Source organism: Mus pahari, chromosome 5, assembly GCF_900095145.1.
Source record: "Mus pahari chromosome 5, PAHARI_EIJ_v1.1, whole genome shotgun sequence".
Lineage (NCBI taxonomy): Eukaryota > Metazoa > Chordata > Mammalia > Rodentia > Muridae > Mus > Mus pahari.
In genome coordinates, this window is record NC_034594.1 from 30107275 (window position 1) to 30123051 (window position 15777).

Here is a 15777-nt window from a genome sequence, read left to right on the forward strand (position 1 = left end):
GTTGTTTGGTTTTTGATTTCTTTGTCAAAAATCAAGTTTCCATAGGTGTGTGGTTTTATTTCTGGGTCTTCAATTCTATTCCATTGATCAGTCTGACTTTTCCTGTACCAATACTATGTGGTTTTTTTTTTTCGTTGTTGTTGTTTATTTTTGTTTTTGTTTTTGTTTTTATCACTACTGCTCTGAAGAAGAGCTTGACGTAAGGGATGGTGATTCCTCCCAAAGTTCTTATATTGTTCAGGATTATTTTAGCTATCCTGAGGTTTTGTTTTTCAATATGAACTTGAGATTTTCTGTAAAAAATATGTTGTAATTTTGATGGGAATTGCATTGAATCTGTAGATGGCTTTCGATAAGATGACTGTTTTCACTATGATAATTCTACTAATTCAAGAACATGGGAGATCTTTTCCATTTTCTGATATCTTCTTCAATTTCTTTCTTCAGGGACTTGACGCTCTTGTCACACACATCTTTCATTTGCTTGATTAGGGTTATACCATTATATTTTATATTATTTTTGGTTAGTGCGAAGGGTATTATTTCCCTTATTTTTTTCTCAACCCATTTATCATGGATATAAAGGAGGGCTACTGATTTCTTTGAGTTAATTTTATATCAAGCCACTTTGCTAAAGTTGTTTATTAGTTGTGGGATTTCTCTGGTAGAATTTTAGGGCTCACTTATGTATAATGTCATATCATCTTCAAATAGTGTTACCTTGGCTTCTTCCAAAAGTTTATGGGATTAGTGGCAAATAGAAAAGTGGCTATCGATTGTTACAATGGTTACTCACTTAAGGTTGTCCTTCTTTAATGTGGCTCTCCATTTCCTCTGAATTTTTAGTGTTAGGGATAACTTTCAAGTTTTTCACATGTAGAATGTGTCATTCTTGCTGACTTATTCTGAATCTGTTCTATGTCAAATTTTAATATTCTAGTCTTAAATAAACATGAGGTCAATTTTTCTATTATTTCATTATTTTCAGATGGTTTGCCTATCTTGCTTATGAGAGCCAAATAAAATTTGATAAATTTCCTAAGTTTTGCTACATTTTCCCCATGTTTTCCTGTCTCCCATGATCAGAAACCTTTGCCATTTATCTATCAGTTAGTGGTTTTACATTTTGATGACCAGATACATATACCATTGTATTCACACCATAAAATTGCAATATTTAGAAATTCATTTTGCTTTGCTATTTGTTTTTCTATTCAATAGTGTTGTGTTGATTTCAATGTTCCTTCATGAGTATTGGCCTTGTCTGTATACTGCTGCTTCTTACTAGTTTTAGTTTCATGAGTGGTTGATGAACCATCAGTAAACCATGCTTTAGCCAAATGTGACCATTCCATTGGTCCACACAGTTCAATGGGTATCTCTTTTAATGGATTTGTGATTGGTTTAGGGATTAGCATTATAGCCAACAGACCTCATTGCTGCTACATCCTGGTAAAGAAGGAATTTAGATAAGCACCAGTTCCATTATAAATATCTTTTCTTCTATGGCTAGATCAGCAAAGGACTACGACTTCAAACAGATCCTATCCATCATTGCAAGGGGTACCCTTATTATTATAGTGACAAACTGTAAAGTTCTCCATGCCTCATCAAATATGCAGATTTTCTTTCTAAAGAGAGAATATTTAGTGTCCCTATATGGAAAACACTTGCAATAGAAGCCAACAGGCAAATGTTGGTAGAATTCTCTTTTGCTTATACTCAACAAAACTGAAAAATCTAGATGAAATGGATGATTTTCTATACAGATACCATGTACCAAAGTTAAATCAAGATCAGGTAAACTATCTAAATATTCTCTAAGGATATAGAGGAATTCATTAAAATCCCCCTAGTCAAACAAAAGCCCAGGGCCAGATGTCTATAGTACAGAATTCTACCGGACCATCAAAAAACAGCTAATACCAAAACTCTTCAAACTATTCTATAAAAAAGAAACAGAATGAACAGTTTCTTATTTTTTCTATGAAGCCACGATTACTAAGACAACTAAACTACAGAAATGCCCAAAAGGAAAGACCAATTTCACCTATGAATATCTATGCAAAATACTCAATAAAATTCTAGCAAACCGAAACCAAAAACACATCAAAACCATCATTCACCACAATCAACTGGGCTTCATCCCAGGGATGCAAGATGGTCCAATATATAAAAATTCATTAACGTAATCCACTATATAAACAAAATAAAGAAAAAAACTCACATGATCATTAGAAGTTGAAAAAGCATTTCACAAAATACAATACTCCTTCATGTTAAAAATATTGTAGGTATCAGGAATTCAAGGAACATACCTAAACATAATAAAAACAATATAGAGTAAACAATCAGCCAATATCAAAATAAATGGAGAGATATTTGAAGTAACCCCCCTAAAGACTGGGCCAACACAAGGATGACTACCATTGCCTTATTTATTCCATTCAGTACTCAAATTTCTAAAACAACAAAAGGAAATCAAGGAGATACAAATTGGCAAAGAAGTCAAGGTATCACTATTTGCAGATGATATGATAATATACATAAGCGACCTGAAAATATCTACCAAAGAACTCACACAACTAGTAAGCAACTTCAGTAAAGTGACTGGATATAAAATTAGCTCAAGCAAATCAGTAGCCTTTCTTTTTACAAGTGATAAATGGACTAAGGAAAAAAATAGGGCAACAACACCCTTCACAATAGTCACAAAAAATATAAAATATCTTGGGGGTAACTCTAACTAAACAAATGAAAGACAAGAACTTCAAGTTTCTCAAGAAAGAAATCAAAGAAGATCTCAGAAAATGGAGACATCTCCGATGGTCATGCATTTGTAGGATTAACATAGTAAAAATGGCCATTCTACCAAAAACAATGTACAAATTCAACACACTCTCCATCAAAATTCCAACACAATTCTTCAAAGACATGGAAAGAGCAATTCTCAAGGTTATATGGAAAAAAACAAAAAACAAAACAGGATAGTGAGAACTGTTTTTACAATAAAAGAAATTCTAGAAGTGTCACCATTCCTGATCTCAACTATATTACAGAGCAATAATGATAAAAACTGCATGGTATTTTTAAAGAGACAGACAGGTTGATCACTGGAATAGAATTAAAAACCCAGATATAAAATCACACACTAAGGGACACTTGACCTTTGACAAAGAAGCCAAAAATATACAATAGAAAATAGAATCTATCTTCAATAAATGATGCTGGTTTAACTGGAAGGCAGACCAGTAGGTGGATAATGACTTAATTTTAAAAAAAAAATTAAAGATAATTAAAAAACAAATAAGAGTTGAGCATCCTCTCTGCAATCCCATTCTGTTCTTTTAGTCAAAGAGATCATAGTTTGTCTCTTAACATCCTGATGAAAGCAGAGAACAATGTTGATCCTTCAAAAACCCAGGGGTATCACCAGCTTGGAACCTGCAGATGGGATTTCCAGGGTCAACATCTAAATGACTTTTCTAACTCAAAAAGAAAATGTAACATATTAAATGCATCATTCAAGACCTCAATTACCTTCAAATTTTTACAGGATATTTATTTTCATATGTATCATGAAAAGTTGGTTGTCCAATATTTAGACTTATAAACAATGAAAATCTGTTTCTTTATATTTAGCTGCAGGTCACCTAAACAGTTCTTATGCAAAACACATTATTTTGCTAGCAGCAGAAGAATAAATACTGTATTGTGTAAAAAAACAAAAACAAACAAACAAAACATGGGCTAGATATCTGCCCAACTCTTGTGCTGATCAAGGCTTATTAAAAAATATTAAGTCTGTGAGTGTGTCTTTCTTTCAGGAACTCAATAATGAAAGGTAGGATAGAAACCTCAGGCTGGGAACTAAATATTTTCTACAACATGTGGCACCTTAACATCTGGTAAAAATTCACTTAGAAAAACAAAAATTAATTAAAGATTTTTGAATGGAAAATGCACATGGCCCCTTTAGGATTAGGAGGTGGGAGATTTGACTTTTCTTAGCAGAATCCTGTGGCTTTTCCCTAAGCTGCTTGAGTTCAAGACTAGGACAAAATATGTGCTGAGTTTGCACACATAATTCTGGGGTTCATGGCATTCATGGCATAAGCTATGACACAGGTGTATTCCACAAGACTGACCCAGACATCATGCTGTGCTGAGGACTCTGAGTCCAACAATCAAAAACAAATGAGAATAAATGGAAATTTAAGAAATCAATACTGCCGGGCAGTGGTGGCACATGCCTTTAATCCCAGCACTTGGGAGGCAGAGGCATGTGGATTTCTGAGTTCAAGGCCAGCCTAGCCTACGGAGTGAGTTCCAGGACAGCCAAGGCTATACAGAGAAAACCTGTCTCAAAAACAAAAACAAAATAAAAAACAAAAACAAAAAGTCAATACTATCGTAATCATCTGGGTTCTTTGAACTTGGCTCCACAGGAACACTGTGACTGCTTAGCTGGAGTTATCACAGAAAAAGGGGAAATCCCTCGATGAGATCCAGCTGTGGGGCATTTTCTCAATTAGTGATCATGTGGGAGAGGCCCCTTGTGGGTGGGACCATCTCTAGGCTGGTAGTCTTGGTTCTATAAGAGAGAAGGCTGAGCAAGCCAGGGGAAGCAAGCCAGTAAAGAACATCCCTCCATGGCCTCTGCATCAGCTCCTGCTTCCTGACCTGCTTGAGTTCCAGTCCTGACTTCCTTGGTGATGAACAGCAGTATGGAAGTGTAAGCCAAATACACCCTTTCCTCACCAACTTGCTTCTTGGTTATGAGGTTTGTGCAGGAATAGAAACCCTAACTAACACAAATTGGTACCAGCATAGTAGGGTATTCCTGTGACAACCTGACCATGTTTTGGGGAGGACTGTGGAAGGACTTTGGAACTTTCGGCTAGAAGTCCATTAGGTGTTAAGAGCTCTGTCCAATGTTGTATAGGAGCTTGGAATACAATGTTGAGAACAGTCCAGAAGATGGAGGCCTGGCTTGTGAAATTTCAGAGGGAAAATTAAAGACTCTTTCCAGGGCCATTGCTTTTTTGGATTGTGAAGATTCTGTGGTTCTGGTTAGCTGGGGCTGAAGAATCAGCTGTGATTAACAAGATATCAGAACTACTAAAGCAAAAACTTTGTATTACTGGGACTGTTGATGCTGGTTAGCTGGAGCTAAGAAATTAGCAGTGATTAAGAAGAGACCAGCATCACTGAGGTAACATCTTCTGGGAAGTGTTTTTCTGAGAGCACAGAGGCTGTTCCAGAGATAGCTGAGGTTGTACCTTGTGCTGTGGCTGGACTTTGTAATGTGTAAGAGTTACCCAGGTGGTACTGGTTTTGAAAGCATGAAGGATCATGCAGAGCAGCTGAGGCCATGGAAGCACTGTGAGAGGCCATGGAAGGCCATTGGTGAAGGTGCAGCTTCAGTTGCAATTGGTGGTCCAGGACTGAAGGGGTCATGCAGTGTTTTGGAAATGCCAGTACCATGAGATGACCACCAAGAANAGCAGCAGAAGTGGAGTACAGGCATCTGGAGCCTAGAAGACAAGTTGTGTGCTAAAAAGGATGGCTGGAGAAGTGACCCAAGCCCTTGGAGGAGCCCAGTAGATCGTGAGTTGTATCCCAGACATTGGACAGTTAGAGTTCAATTTTTGCTTTTGATTGTGACTGTGCCCTGATGTTTTTCCCTCTTGAAGGAAGTTTTTTAGTAAAGACCACAGTTAAGAGACTTTTAATTTTAAGGTATTTTGAATTTTAAAAGATACTAGATATTTTAAAAGGATTGAACTTTTAATATGTAAAGACTGGGAATTTTAAAGTTGTTTAGATCTTGGGGATGAATGAGAAACTCTTGGTTGAGGCTTACTAGTGATGTGTTTGTGTGTCAAGTTGACAAGGGGTCAATTGTACTGGCTAGTTTTGTGTCAACTCGACACAGCTGGAGTTATTGCAGAGAAAGGAGCTTCATTTGGGGAAATCCTTCCATGAGATCCAGCTGTGGGGCATTTTCTCAAATAGTGATCATGTGGGAGAAGCTCCTTGTGGGTGGGACCATCTCTAGGCTGGTAGTCTTGGTTCTATAAGAGAGAAGGCTGAGCAAGCCAGGGGAAGCAAGCCAGTAAAGAACATCCCTCCATGGCCTCTGCATCAGCTCCTGCTTCCTGACCTGCTTGAGTTCCAGTACGGATTTCCTTGGTGATGAACAGCAGTATGGAAGTGTAAGCCAAAAAATCCTTTCCTCAGCAACTTGCTTCTTGGTCATGAGGTTTGTGCAGGAACAGAAACCCTGACTAACATAGTGATTATAGTGTATTACAAATCCTCTGTGAGAGAGGTTGAAGTAGGGCATGCCCAAATGAAAAAGAGGCTGTTAAGTTGATTCAATTTACAGTTTTGATGACTTCAGGTTGCTGGACCAAGGACATGGTCTTTTGAGAGAAAGGCTCTGTATTTCAGGAAAACAGGAATGAAAAAGGGGCTCTGGACTCCTTCCAATATGAGATTGATTAGGTATGACAGAGAAAGAACCCCTGAAGTTCTTGGCTACAGTCAGAAAAGAAAACTTGAAGAAGACCAAACAGGACAGACAACATGATTTGCTGATCACTCTACATGGGAACAGCCCTGAAACTGATGGTGACATGAACATGTCTCTAGCCAAAATTTCAGCTGTACATAGCCTGTATGTCTTTTTAGCTACAGAATCCTCAAAAATTCATCATGCCATCCTTCATGTGAAATGAATGAAGATTTATTACAATTTGGTTATTGATCAAACTGACTCATAAAAAAAAGACAATTGCCTTTCACCTTTCATCGAGCAAGGAGCAAAACTTCATCTTTAACTGCTCTATGTACCTTTCACAATCCATACAAATATCTTTCTAGGTTGTAAGTTTCATGCATTACAGAGAATTGATATATTAACAAGAATGCAGTGCTGACAAGATTCACCCTCAGGAATGTTGAAATAACCTGCTGTTCCAGTACCCTGTCCAATCCTGCCTCAATTGATTCTATTTCCAGTGATTTGCTTCCAGAAGAGTTTCAGGAATGGCTCCTGATCCCCAATGATCTCGGTTCATTCAGCTTTTCACATAGTTCCAGTCAGGACTTCAGTTAAGCTCTGAACTTTTTCAGCATATTTTAATTCTAAAATTCTGCAAAATGAAACATATACTCTATTGTATGAAATTGTTCTAAGGTTGCATCATTAAGTAGAATCTAGATCCTCAACTCAGAATATTTCTGTAGGCTACCATTCTAATTCCTCAGGCCTTTGTGCAGTTTTCTCATCTGGAGCTACCTTTTCTGCTGTACTTGTAGATTTCAGATTAGATTCCTTTGAAGGTTTTTTTTTTTTTAATCCATTTTAAATAACCCTCTAACCTCTGTTCAATTGTTTATTACCTAGCATTCCATCTTTCAGTCTTCCCCTTATCTGAATCTGTTTAATTCTGACCTTTCTTAAAGAGGATATATACATCTATAATCATTACTTAACATATAATTATTTGCATGCTGGTAATCAGAACAAAATTATAGAGTCCAAGTGCCCACTATCATTGTGTTTTTCTCCATTATTTTAACATAGAAAATATTTTCTTTTTAATCTCTAACTCTCTCTTTAAGGACTTCTCAAGTATCTGTCAAGTCTGTTGACTTTTCAACTTTTTCTATCTTTTTTTTCCTATGACTAAAATTTGCATGTCTCTGTCACTCAGTTAACATGTTATGCAGGCTTCTGGCTTCTGGATACAACCCACTACCAATTGTCCCTCTCAGCATGACTTTGGTTGGTTGTGGTCCTTTCTCCAGCTTAGACAAAATTGGGACACCTAGCCTTCTCTAGCACTTTTTAACTTTTCACTGGAGCCTTTATGTGCTTGGGAGGAAGCTTTCAGACTTCTGTCTGAGAGAGGCAGCCTCTGACTGCTATCCTTTGCTAGATTTGACATTAGTTTCTTTGGGGGGGGTTAGCTATGCCTCTGAAATGCACTTAGTTTTGGCTCCCCATGTCTATCAAGGTCCTGTTTTGTTTCTAAAGAGTACTTGTTTGTAACATCCACCTAGAACTTTTCAGGATCTAAGCCTGGTTCTATGTTTGGCTTATATGACCCACATTGGGTACCAATTGAAACATTGGCCTTTCCCAACCATTTTTTTTGCTCCCACCCAAAAATGACCTGGGACTTAGTTATGCCTAGAATTCCTTTTGAATGATCTTGCTTACCATAATTAAAACATTTCACATTTTAATTTTTCTTAAAACTTTTTGAAATTACTTTTCTTATTAGAGTAGCATCATAAAAGTGAGATCCAATATGAGCTGTCCTTCTAATCAATTTATCTATTGGTGCTTATTTGTCCTTTAAAGGTCTAATCACCCTTTTGCATTCTAAATTAGCATTTTCAAATGTCAAAGATGTGAATATTATTTTTCTGATTTTTCAATCTGTTACTATTCTATTTACACCTGAAATCAATCTTTGCAAAAATATCAGTGAAGGCATTTTGGGAACATTGCATAATTGTAGTAAATGATTGAGACTTCTTTCCTGATTCTTCAACCTAGGTCCAATCAAGACTCTTAATCTCAGGGTTTATGCCCCAAGTTGTGCACCATCTTTTGCAAGAAATAATAAAAAAGTGAACCTGCCAACTCTCCGTGTTCCTGCTTCTCTCAACCCACCAACTCTCTGTCCCCACTGAGTCACTTTCCCATTCTAATACTGGCACTGGTGGGCCACAACAGTATGTCCTGGTGGGGGACTGGCAGCTCTGTCCCACATTACAAAGATCAAGTAGATCCACCATCCTCTCGGTTTGATAACAAAATACCCACTAACCTGGCAAAAACAAGACTCAATGCTTATAGTAAACTAATCATATTTATATAACAATAAATTCTCAGTACACAAAATGCCAATGTAATAATTACAGAACCAATTGATAATGATAAAAGCTGCAAATCATCCCAATATTCTAACCTTTATGATATCATAACGACCTGTGGGTAGTCATAGCCACGTTGATTCACAGAACACAATTTGAATCAAAGGTTTTTTTGGTGAGTTGGTGTCCTTATCTCTTCACTGGGAATCTCGCCTAGCTACAAGAGGTGGCCACTTCAGGCTACAATTTCCCACTCCTAGGAATCTCAGCTAGAGTCACCCCATAGAATCTCTTGAGCCTCCCCTATCACAGGTCTGTGGCAGCATCTAAAGATGCTCTCCCTAGCCACAAATTTCTGTTGCTTCTCCCCTGCTATCCCTCCCAACTCTCCCTACAGATGTTCCACCACAGTGCTCCACTCCTCATCGCCTCTCCCACCCAGTTTTCTTCTTCCATCTGCTAATTAATGATGGAAGCTTTATGTCCTAAGAGAAGCACAGTTTACCTACCATCTTTGAAATCTCAAGTTTTATAAGATAATAGAAATAAAATTCTCAATTGTGGCAGCCGTGAGTAGGTATAACCTCCCAGATATTGCCAAACTTATCTGGAGCATATCCTCAGATGGAGATAAATTTATCCTAAGAGAGACAATGGAGTTCTTTGTATATGCAACTTGAAAACAAAGTGATGCAGTAGTAGTATAAGGAAGTTGAATAACTACCAGTGCTTTAGCACTTCTTTGTAACAACTGAGTAATAGAGACTTTCCTTTCCTTCCTTAGTAATATGAATGTCTCAGTCAAGTACCAATCTCTAGCTCCTAGAACCATGATGTATGAGTTGGATGAACAGCTGTTGTGCAGGACACCATAAATGTGGTGGGACAAAGCAGAGTTTCAGGTACAGCTAACTCTAGAGCTAAGGGTCAGCACTCCTACAGAGCTAAAACCTAAGTTGCATCTAGTTAATACTGTGATGACTAATCTAAATATACACTTCCAGTATAATGTAACTGAAACAGTTTCTCCTCCATCTACCATTTCAAAAGACACTCAAGATATTATTTCATGTTTTCACATGTTTTAGCCACCACATATGCATAGATATTACTACTAAAAAACACATTGTTAAAAACGTAAGAAAAAGAAATTTTTTTATTTAATCAAATGTCAATTTAACCCTTAATGCAAGTGTATTTTTTCTTTATAGTACATCTTTTTTTGAAAATATATTTTAGGACTACTTGAATGGTAATGCTACTAACAAAAAAATTCTGTTCAACTGTCAGGGACAGTCCTTATTCTTTTTTTCTCTTCAAATATATTTGTCTTACATATGGATTTGACTCTTAACCCATGGCCACTGCTCCTCCTCCTGGGCCTTCTCCTCTCGTGGTCCTCCTCTGACACCAAGCCCAGAAACCTAAACCCCACTTATGACTCTTCTGTCCAGCATTGGCTGTTGGCATCTTTATTCATCAATCAGAAATAACATGGGGACAGGGTCACAAGGGTTAAGTGTAGACTTCAGGTCCTGGAGACATGCACTTAGCATTACAATAGATAGTAAAAGATACAGCCTTAATACATTACTACTTCCTACTTCCAAAACTATCATTCACACTATTTCCTGTTTGTCTTACTTTTATCTCAAATTTAATTTTCATGTTTTTATATTTTATTGTTATACAGTAGACTCCAACTATATTATATACGCAATATTCACAGAGCACAGCATACATATTCTTTATCACGAGGCTTATTTAATAGACCTGATAGCAACCACTCTACCTTTAATTAATCTTTGTTTAACCAATATCGGTTTCTTAAAACTCTGTACCTAAAATGTATGCTCAATGAAGGTAGAGAAAGTACCCAAGGAGCTAAAAGGGTTTGCAGCCCCATAGGAGGAACAAAAATATGAACTAATCAGTATCCCCAGAGCTCCCTGGGACTAAACCACCAACCAAAGAAAACACATGGCAAGACTCATGGCTCTAGCTGCATATGTAGCAGAGGATGGCCTAGTCAGTCATCAATGGAAAGAGAGGCCTTAGGTCCTGTGAAGGTTCTATGCCACAGTATAGGGGAATGCCAGGGCCAGGAAGCAGAATGGGTGGTTTTGTGAGCAGGGGGAGGGGGGAGAGGATAGGGGGTTTTACGAGGGGAAACCAGAAAAGGGGATAACATTTGAAATGTAAATAAAGAAAATATCTAATAAAAAATAAATAAAACGTGTGCCCTCTATCTATTATTTCTGAAAGTGAATCTTTATTTTTTCCACTGAGGCAACTGTCCCAAAATGGTTTCCGTATTATATAATTGTAATTCAAGCAGAAGAGACTTTTATTGGCAGACATGGTGTAAAATGATGAGTATATAGAAAATATCACATTTGATCTTGCAGTGTTGCTTTCTTGGGATCTAAATCCATTCAATGATAAAAATTGATAGAAAAGGAAATCTATGATGAGTATTCCTCAACGATTAGAAGTGTTTTGCTACAAGAGACCCTGACAGGGGTCACCCTGTTCTTAAATGAAGTTCATGAGAATTATTTGCGATTGAGACTCTATAACATGTTTCTATATATCCTCTATCCCTGCTACTACCCTGTGTTGTGCTGTTTATATATGTTTTTGACATCCTGCTCTTGGCTGGATGTGTTTACTCAATGTCTATTTTAATGTAGTTACGATGCCAAAAAGTTTTTTTTGTTTTCAGTTTGCACATTCTCTTAGGGGCTGTGGAGATTTCATTTCCTTCCTTCTTTCCTTCTTTCCTTCCTTCCTTCCTTCCTTCCTTCCTTCCTTCCTTCCTTCCTTCCTTCCTTCCTTCCTTCCTTCCTTCCTTCCTTCCTTCCTTCCTTCCTTCCTTCCTTCCTTCCTTCCCTCCTTCCTTCCCTCCCTCCCTCCCTCCCTCTCTCCCTCCCTCTCCCTCTCTCTCTCTCTCTTTCTTTCTCCTTTATTTCTTTTTTCCTAAAAGTATTAGACACAAGCTTTAGAAGCAAATCTCTGCTTTGTTTTCATGGTCTTCCCTTTCCTCAATCAGTTGTCTTACAATTTTATGAAATGCATGATTAAAATGAACATATTATGAGCTAGTGCTATAAAAAGCAAACAAAAGACAGTCACCATATGGGAAAATAATTGCTTTAATAATTTTATACAGAAACATGGCATTCCCATGGGCCATTTTACACATAGGAGAGGAAAAATGTTTCTGAAAATGAAGTTCATTTTTATAATGATCCCGAGGATATTTTTTCTGCTAAAACATATATATTTCTGCTCTTGCCTTTGGCAAATGTGGTAAAAATGAGAACACATTTTATAGATAGTGTGAAAAGCCTTTAGTTCCTTCAAAATGGACCAAAATCATCTGTAATCTTAAAGGTTTATCTCTAAATTTTTTATTGAATTAACTGTACAGATCCTATTAAAATTATCAATATTTAGACTGCTTTCATAACATGCTTTAAAAACTGTGATTTTATTTAATACCTGCACCTGCAGAATAAATACAAGCAGACAATGAAATGAGCTAAATTTCTTAGAGGACAGCAGCAGCAGATCCACATGAATGAAGCTTGAGCTGCCATTGACAAAGATGATTAAAAGCATATGAGTGAGTCAGAAAATAAGTATCCTCCGCAGTGTGATGTTTCAAGGGACTTTAATGATCTCCAGCTGAATCTCAGATCTATCATCATATCAGATCATCAGCAACAAGAAAGGGCCCATTATTCACTTGCGGAAGATTTATGAGCATGCAGATATATGCACACACATGCACAAATACACATATATGATCATTTAGAAATTATGTCCATTTCAGATTATAATGAGTAAATATAACGTATGTTATCTATCTAGAAAGTATCCTTAATTTTTCTGAGTTAATTTAAGAAAGTGTTCAGATGGATGGAAGAAAAATTAGCAAAACTGTGTTTGTCCAAATTTATATTTGGAACAAAACAGATGTTTCTGTTGATTATTTTCTGAGAATTTTTCTGGTCTCTGTGACAAACTAGTGAGGGTATCCCTTAAGGGAAATTAATTCTTAAGATGCATTCTTCAGAGCTTCAATCAAAAGCAAGGAAAGATGATGGAGTCACAGGTCGATTTGATCATAATATGGTATGAAAAGATTTTCTCATCTACAGTGATCATAAGGCTAATTTACCAGGCTTAACTTGTTAATATGATAAGATTGAATGAATGAAAAGAAGCAATATTTGAAGCCTGATTTTTGAAGTGAGGAAGATAAACTATATTTATGGCATATATTATATAAAATATATAAATATAATATATAAAACTATTATATATCATAGTATAATATGAATATATTATACATAGATATATAATTTTATATGATATAATGTATATTTATTGCATATAATATGTTTATATATGACATAGATACAAAACAAAATAATATATTGACATATGTATATACAATTGAATAGATAGGTACATAGGTAGTTAAAGAGATAATACATAGATGATAGATAGATAGATAGATAGATAGATACATACATACATACATACATACATGGCCAATTTGTGTATCACTGTGCAAAAATACAAACACTATATTTCAAATGTATCTACACCCAATGCTAGCTGAGTTGAATTGGAAAATGTATTTAACCCTTTTATCCATTACTCTACATATATAAAATGGAATTATCAATGCTTAGTTTGTACAGATGATAGGATAAATAAATGAATTAAATACAGAATGATGGAACTGAACTGGGTAAAACAACATTTGTTAAATTCATTTAATATGTTTACTCTTTAGAAACTTAGAAAATCAATAACCAGATAAGTTCTGCATAAAGTCCTTGGGGATATGACCTCTGCCCAACTTCAAGTAAAATCTTTATACTTTTGTGAGTGTGTAAGTCTGTGAGTACCCCATATGTGTGAGAACTCAATCTATTTTCTCCTATCTTTATCATTAAGGTTCTCCTATAGTTACTATATTTTTTAAATCATATGTTACAAATATTATGTGGCTTCATATGGAGAGTATGGAAATGCATTTCACAGTAAGGAGAAAGTCAGAAACAGAGAAATAGAAAGACAAAAAGAAAGAACACAATTATAAGTTAGAACACATGGTACCTGATATATATATATATATATATATATATATATATATATATATATATATGAATGTCCAGTTTACTTAAGCATGAACAATTTAAGAAATATGTAAAATAATACCTTTATATTACTAAATTATACCTAATTCTATATTTAGTAATGCACATATGAGATCATCCATCAGTATCATAGTACCTCAGATACCCACGATGGCCTTCTGTCCACTCATTTTTGACCCTCATCAAAGCACCTAGTTTTCTGGTCTCTTTTCTTTTTTTTTAATATTCATCACAGTCTTCTATTTTGGTAACAATTTGTAAAGAGATTTTCATCCTGCTATTCAAGAGAAAACCTTGTACTGTAATATGAAGATATGTTTCATATGGCAGCACCCTTAATTTATCCCAGAGGCATCATGTAGCCATTTGAAAAGTAATTACTGAACATTCATAATGCATACTGATCTAGGAAATGAAAAGCACACGTAAGGAATACAGTTGCCTCAATCATTAGCTTAAGACCTAGAATTAACCTCTTTTATTTCCTCCAATTTCAAAACAATCACAAACAAAATAAAGAACTAATTGCAATTTTTGGTTTCCTTAGAGATATGAGAGAATAAACAACTAATGTTGGACATTTGCTATGATTTAATGTTCGATGGTGATTGATAGGTTTTTACTTATTTATTTATTTATTTATTTATTTATTTATTTATTTATTTATTTACTTTACACTCTAGATTTTATTCCCCTCCCAGTCCACCCTTCAACTGTTCCACACCCCACACCTCCTCCCTGCTCCTGCCACCACTAGGATGTCCCCACCACCCACCACCCACCACCCACCACCCACCACCCTCCCCACCAGACCTCTAAACTCCCTGAAGCTTCCAGTCTCTTGAGGGTTAGGTGCATCGTCTCTGACTGAAACCAGACCCAGCATTCCTCTGCTGTATATGTGTTGGCGGCAGGGGGAGGTTTGTCTCATATCACCTAGTGTAGGCTGCCTGGTTGGTGGTCCAGTGTTTGAGAGAACTCAAGGATCCAGGTTAATTGAGAAGGATGGTCCTCCTACAGGGTCACCCTCCTCCTCAGCTTCTTCCAGCTTTTTCCTAATTCAACCACAGGAGTCAGCAGCTTCTTTCTATTGGGTGGGTGCAAATATCTGCACGTGACTCTTTCAGCTGCTTATTGGGTCTTTCAGAGAGGAGTCATGATAGATCCTTTTTTTTTTAAACACTCCATAGCCTGAGTAACAGTGTGAGGCCTTGGGGCCTTCTCTTGAGCTGGATCCCATGTTGGGCCTGCCACTGGACCTTCTTTCCCTCAGGCTCCTTTCCATTTCTATCCCTGCAGTTCTTGAAGACTCGAACAATTATGGGTTAGAGTTTTGACTGTGAGATGGCAACCCCCTCCCTCACTTGCTGCTCAGTCTTTCTGCTTGTATAAATTCCCTCTTCCTACTTTAGGCATTTCATCTAATATTGCTTCCTTTGAGTCCTGAGAGACTCTCATCTACCAGGTCTTTGGTGCATTCTGGAGGGTCCCCCCAACCTCCTACCTCCCAGATTGCCTGTTTCCATGCTTTCTGCCAGCCCTCAGGGTTTCAGTCTTTTTCCCTCACCAAATAATAGATCTGGTTCCCCTCTTCTACTACCTGTCCACTTTCTCTTCCTGGTCTCTCTCTCCCTCACCCCCCCCCCACCTTGTGATTGCTTTCTTCTCCCTCCCAAGTGTGACTAAGATGTCCTCACTTGGACCA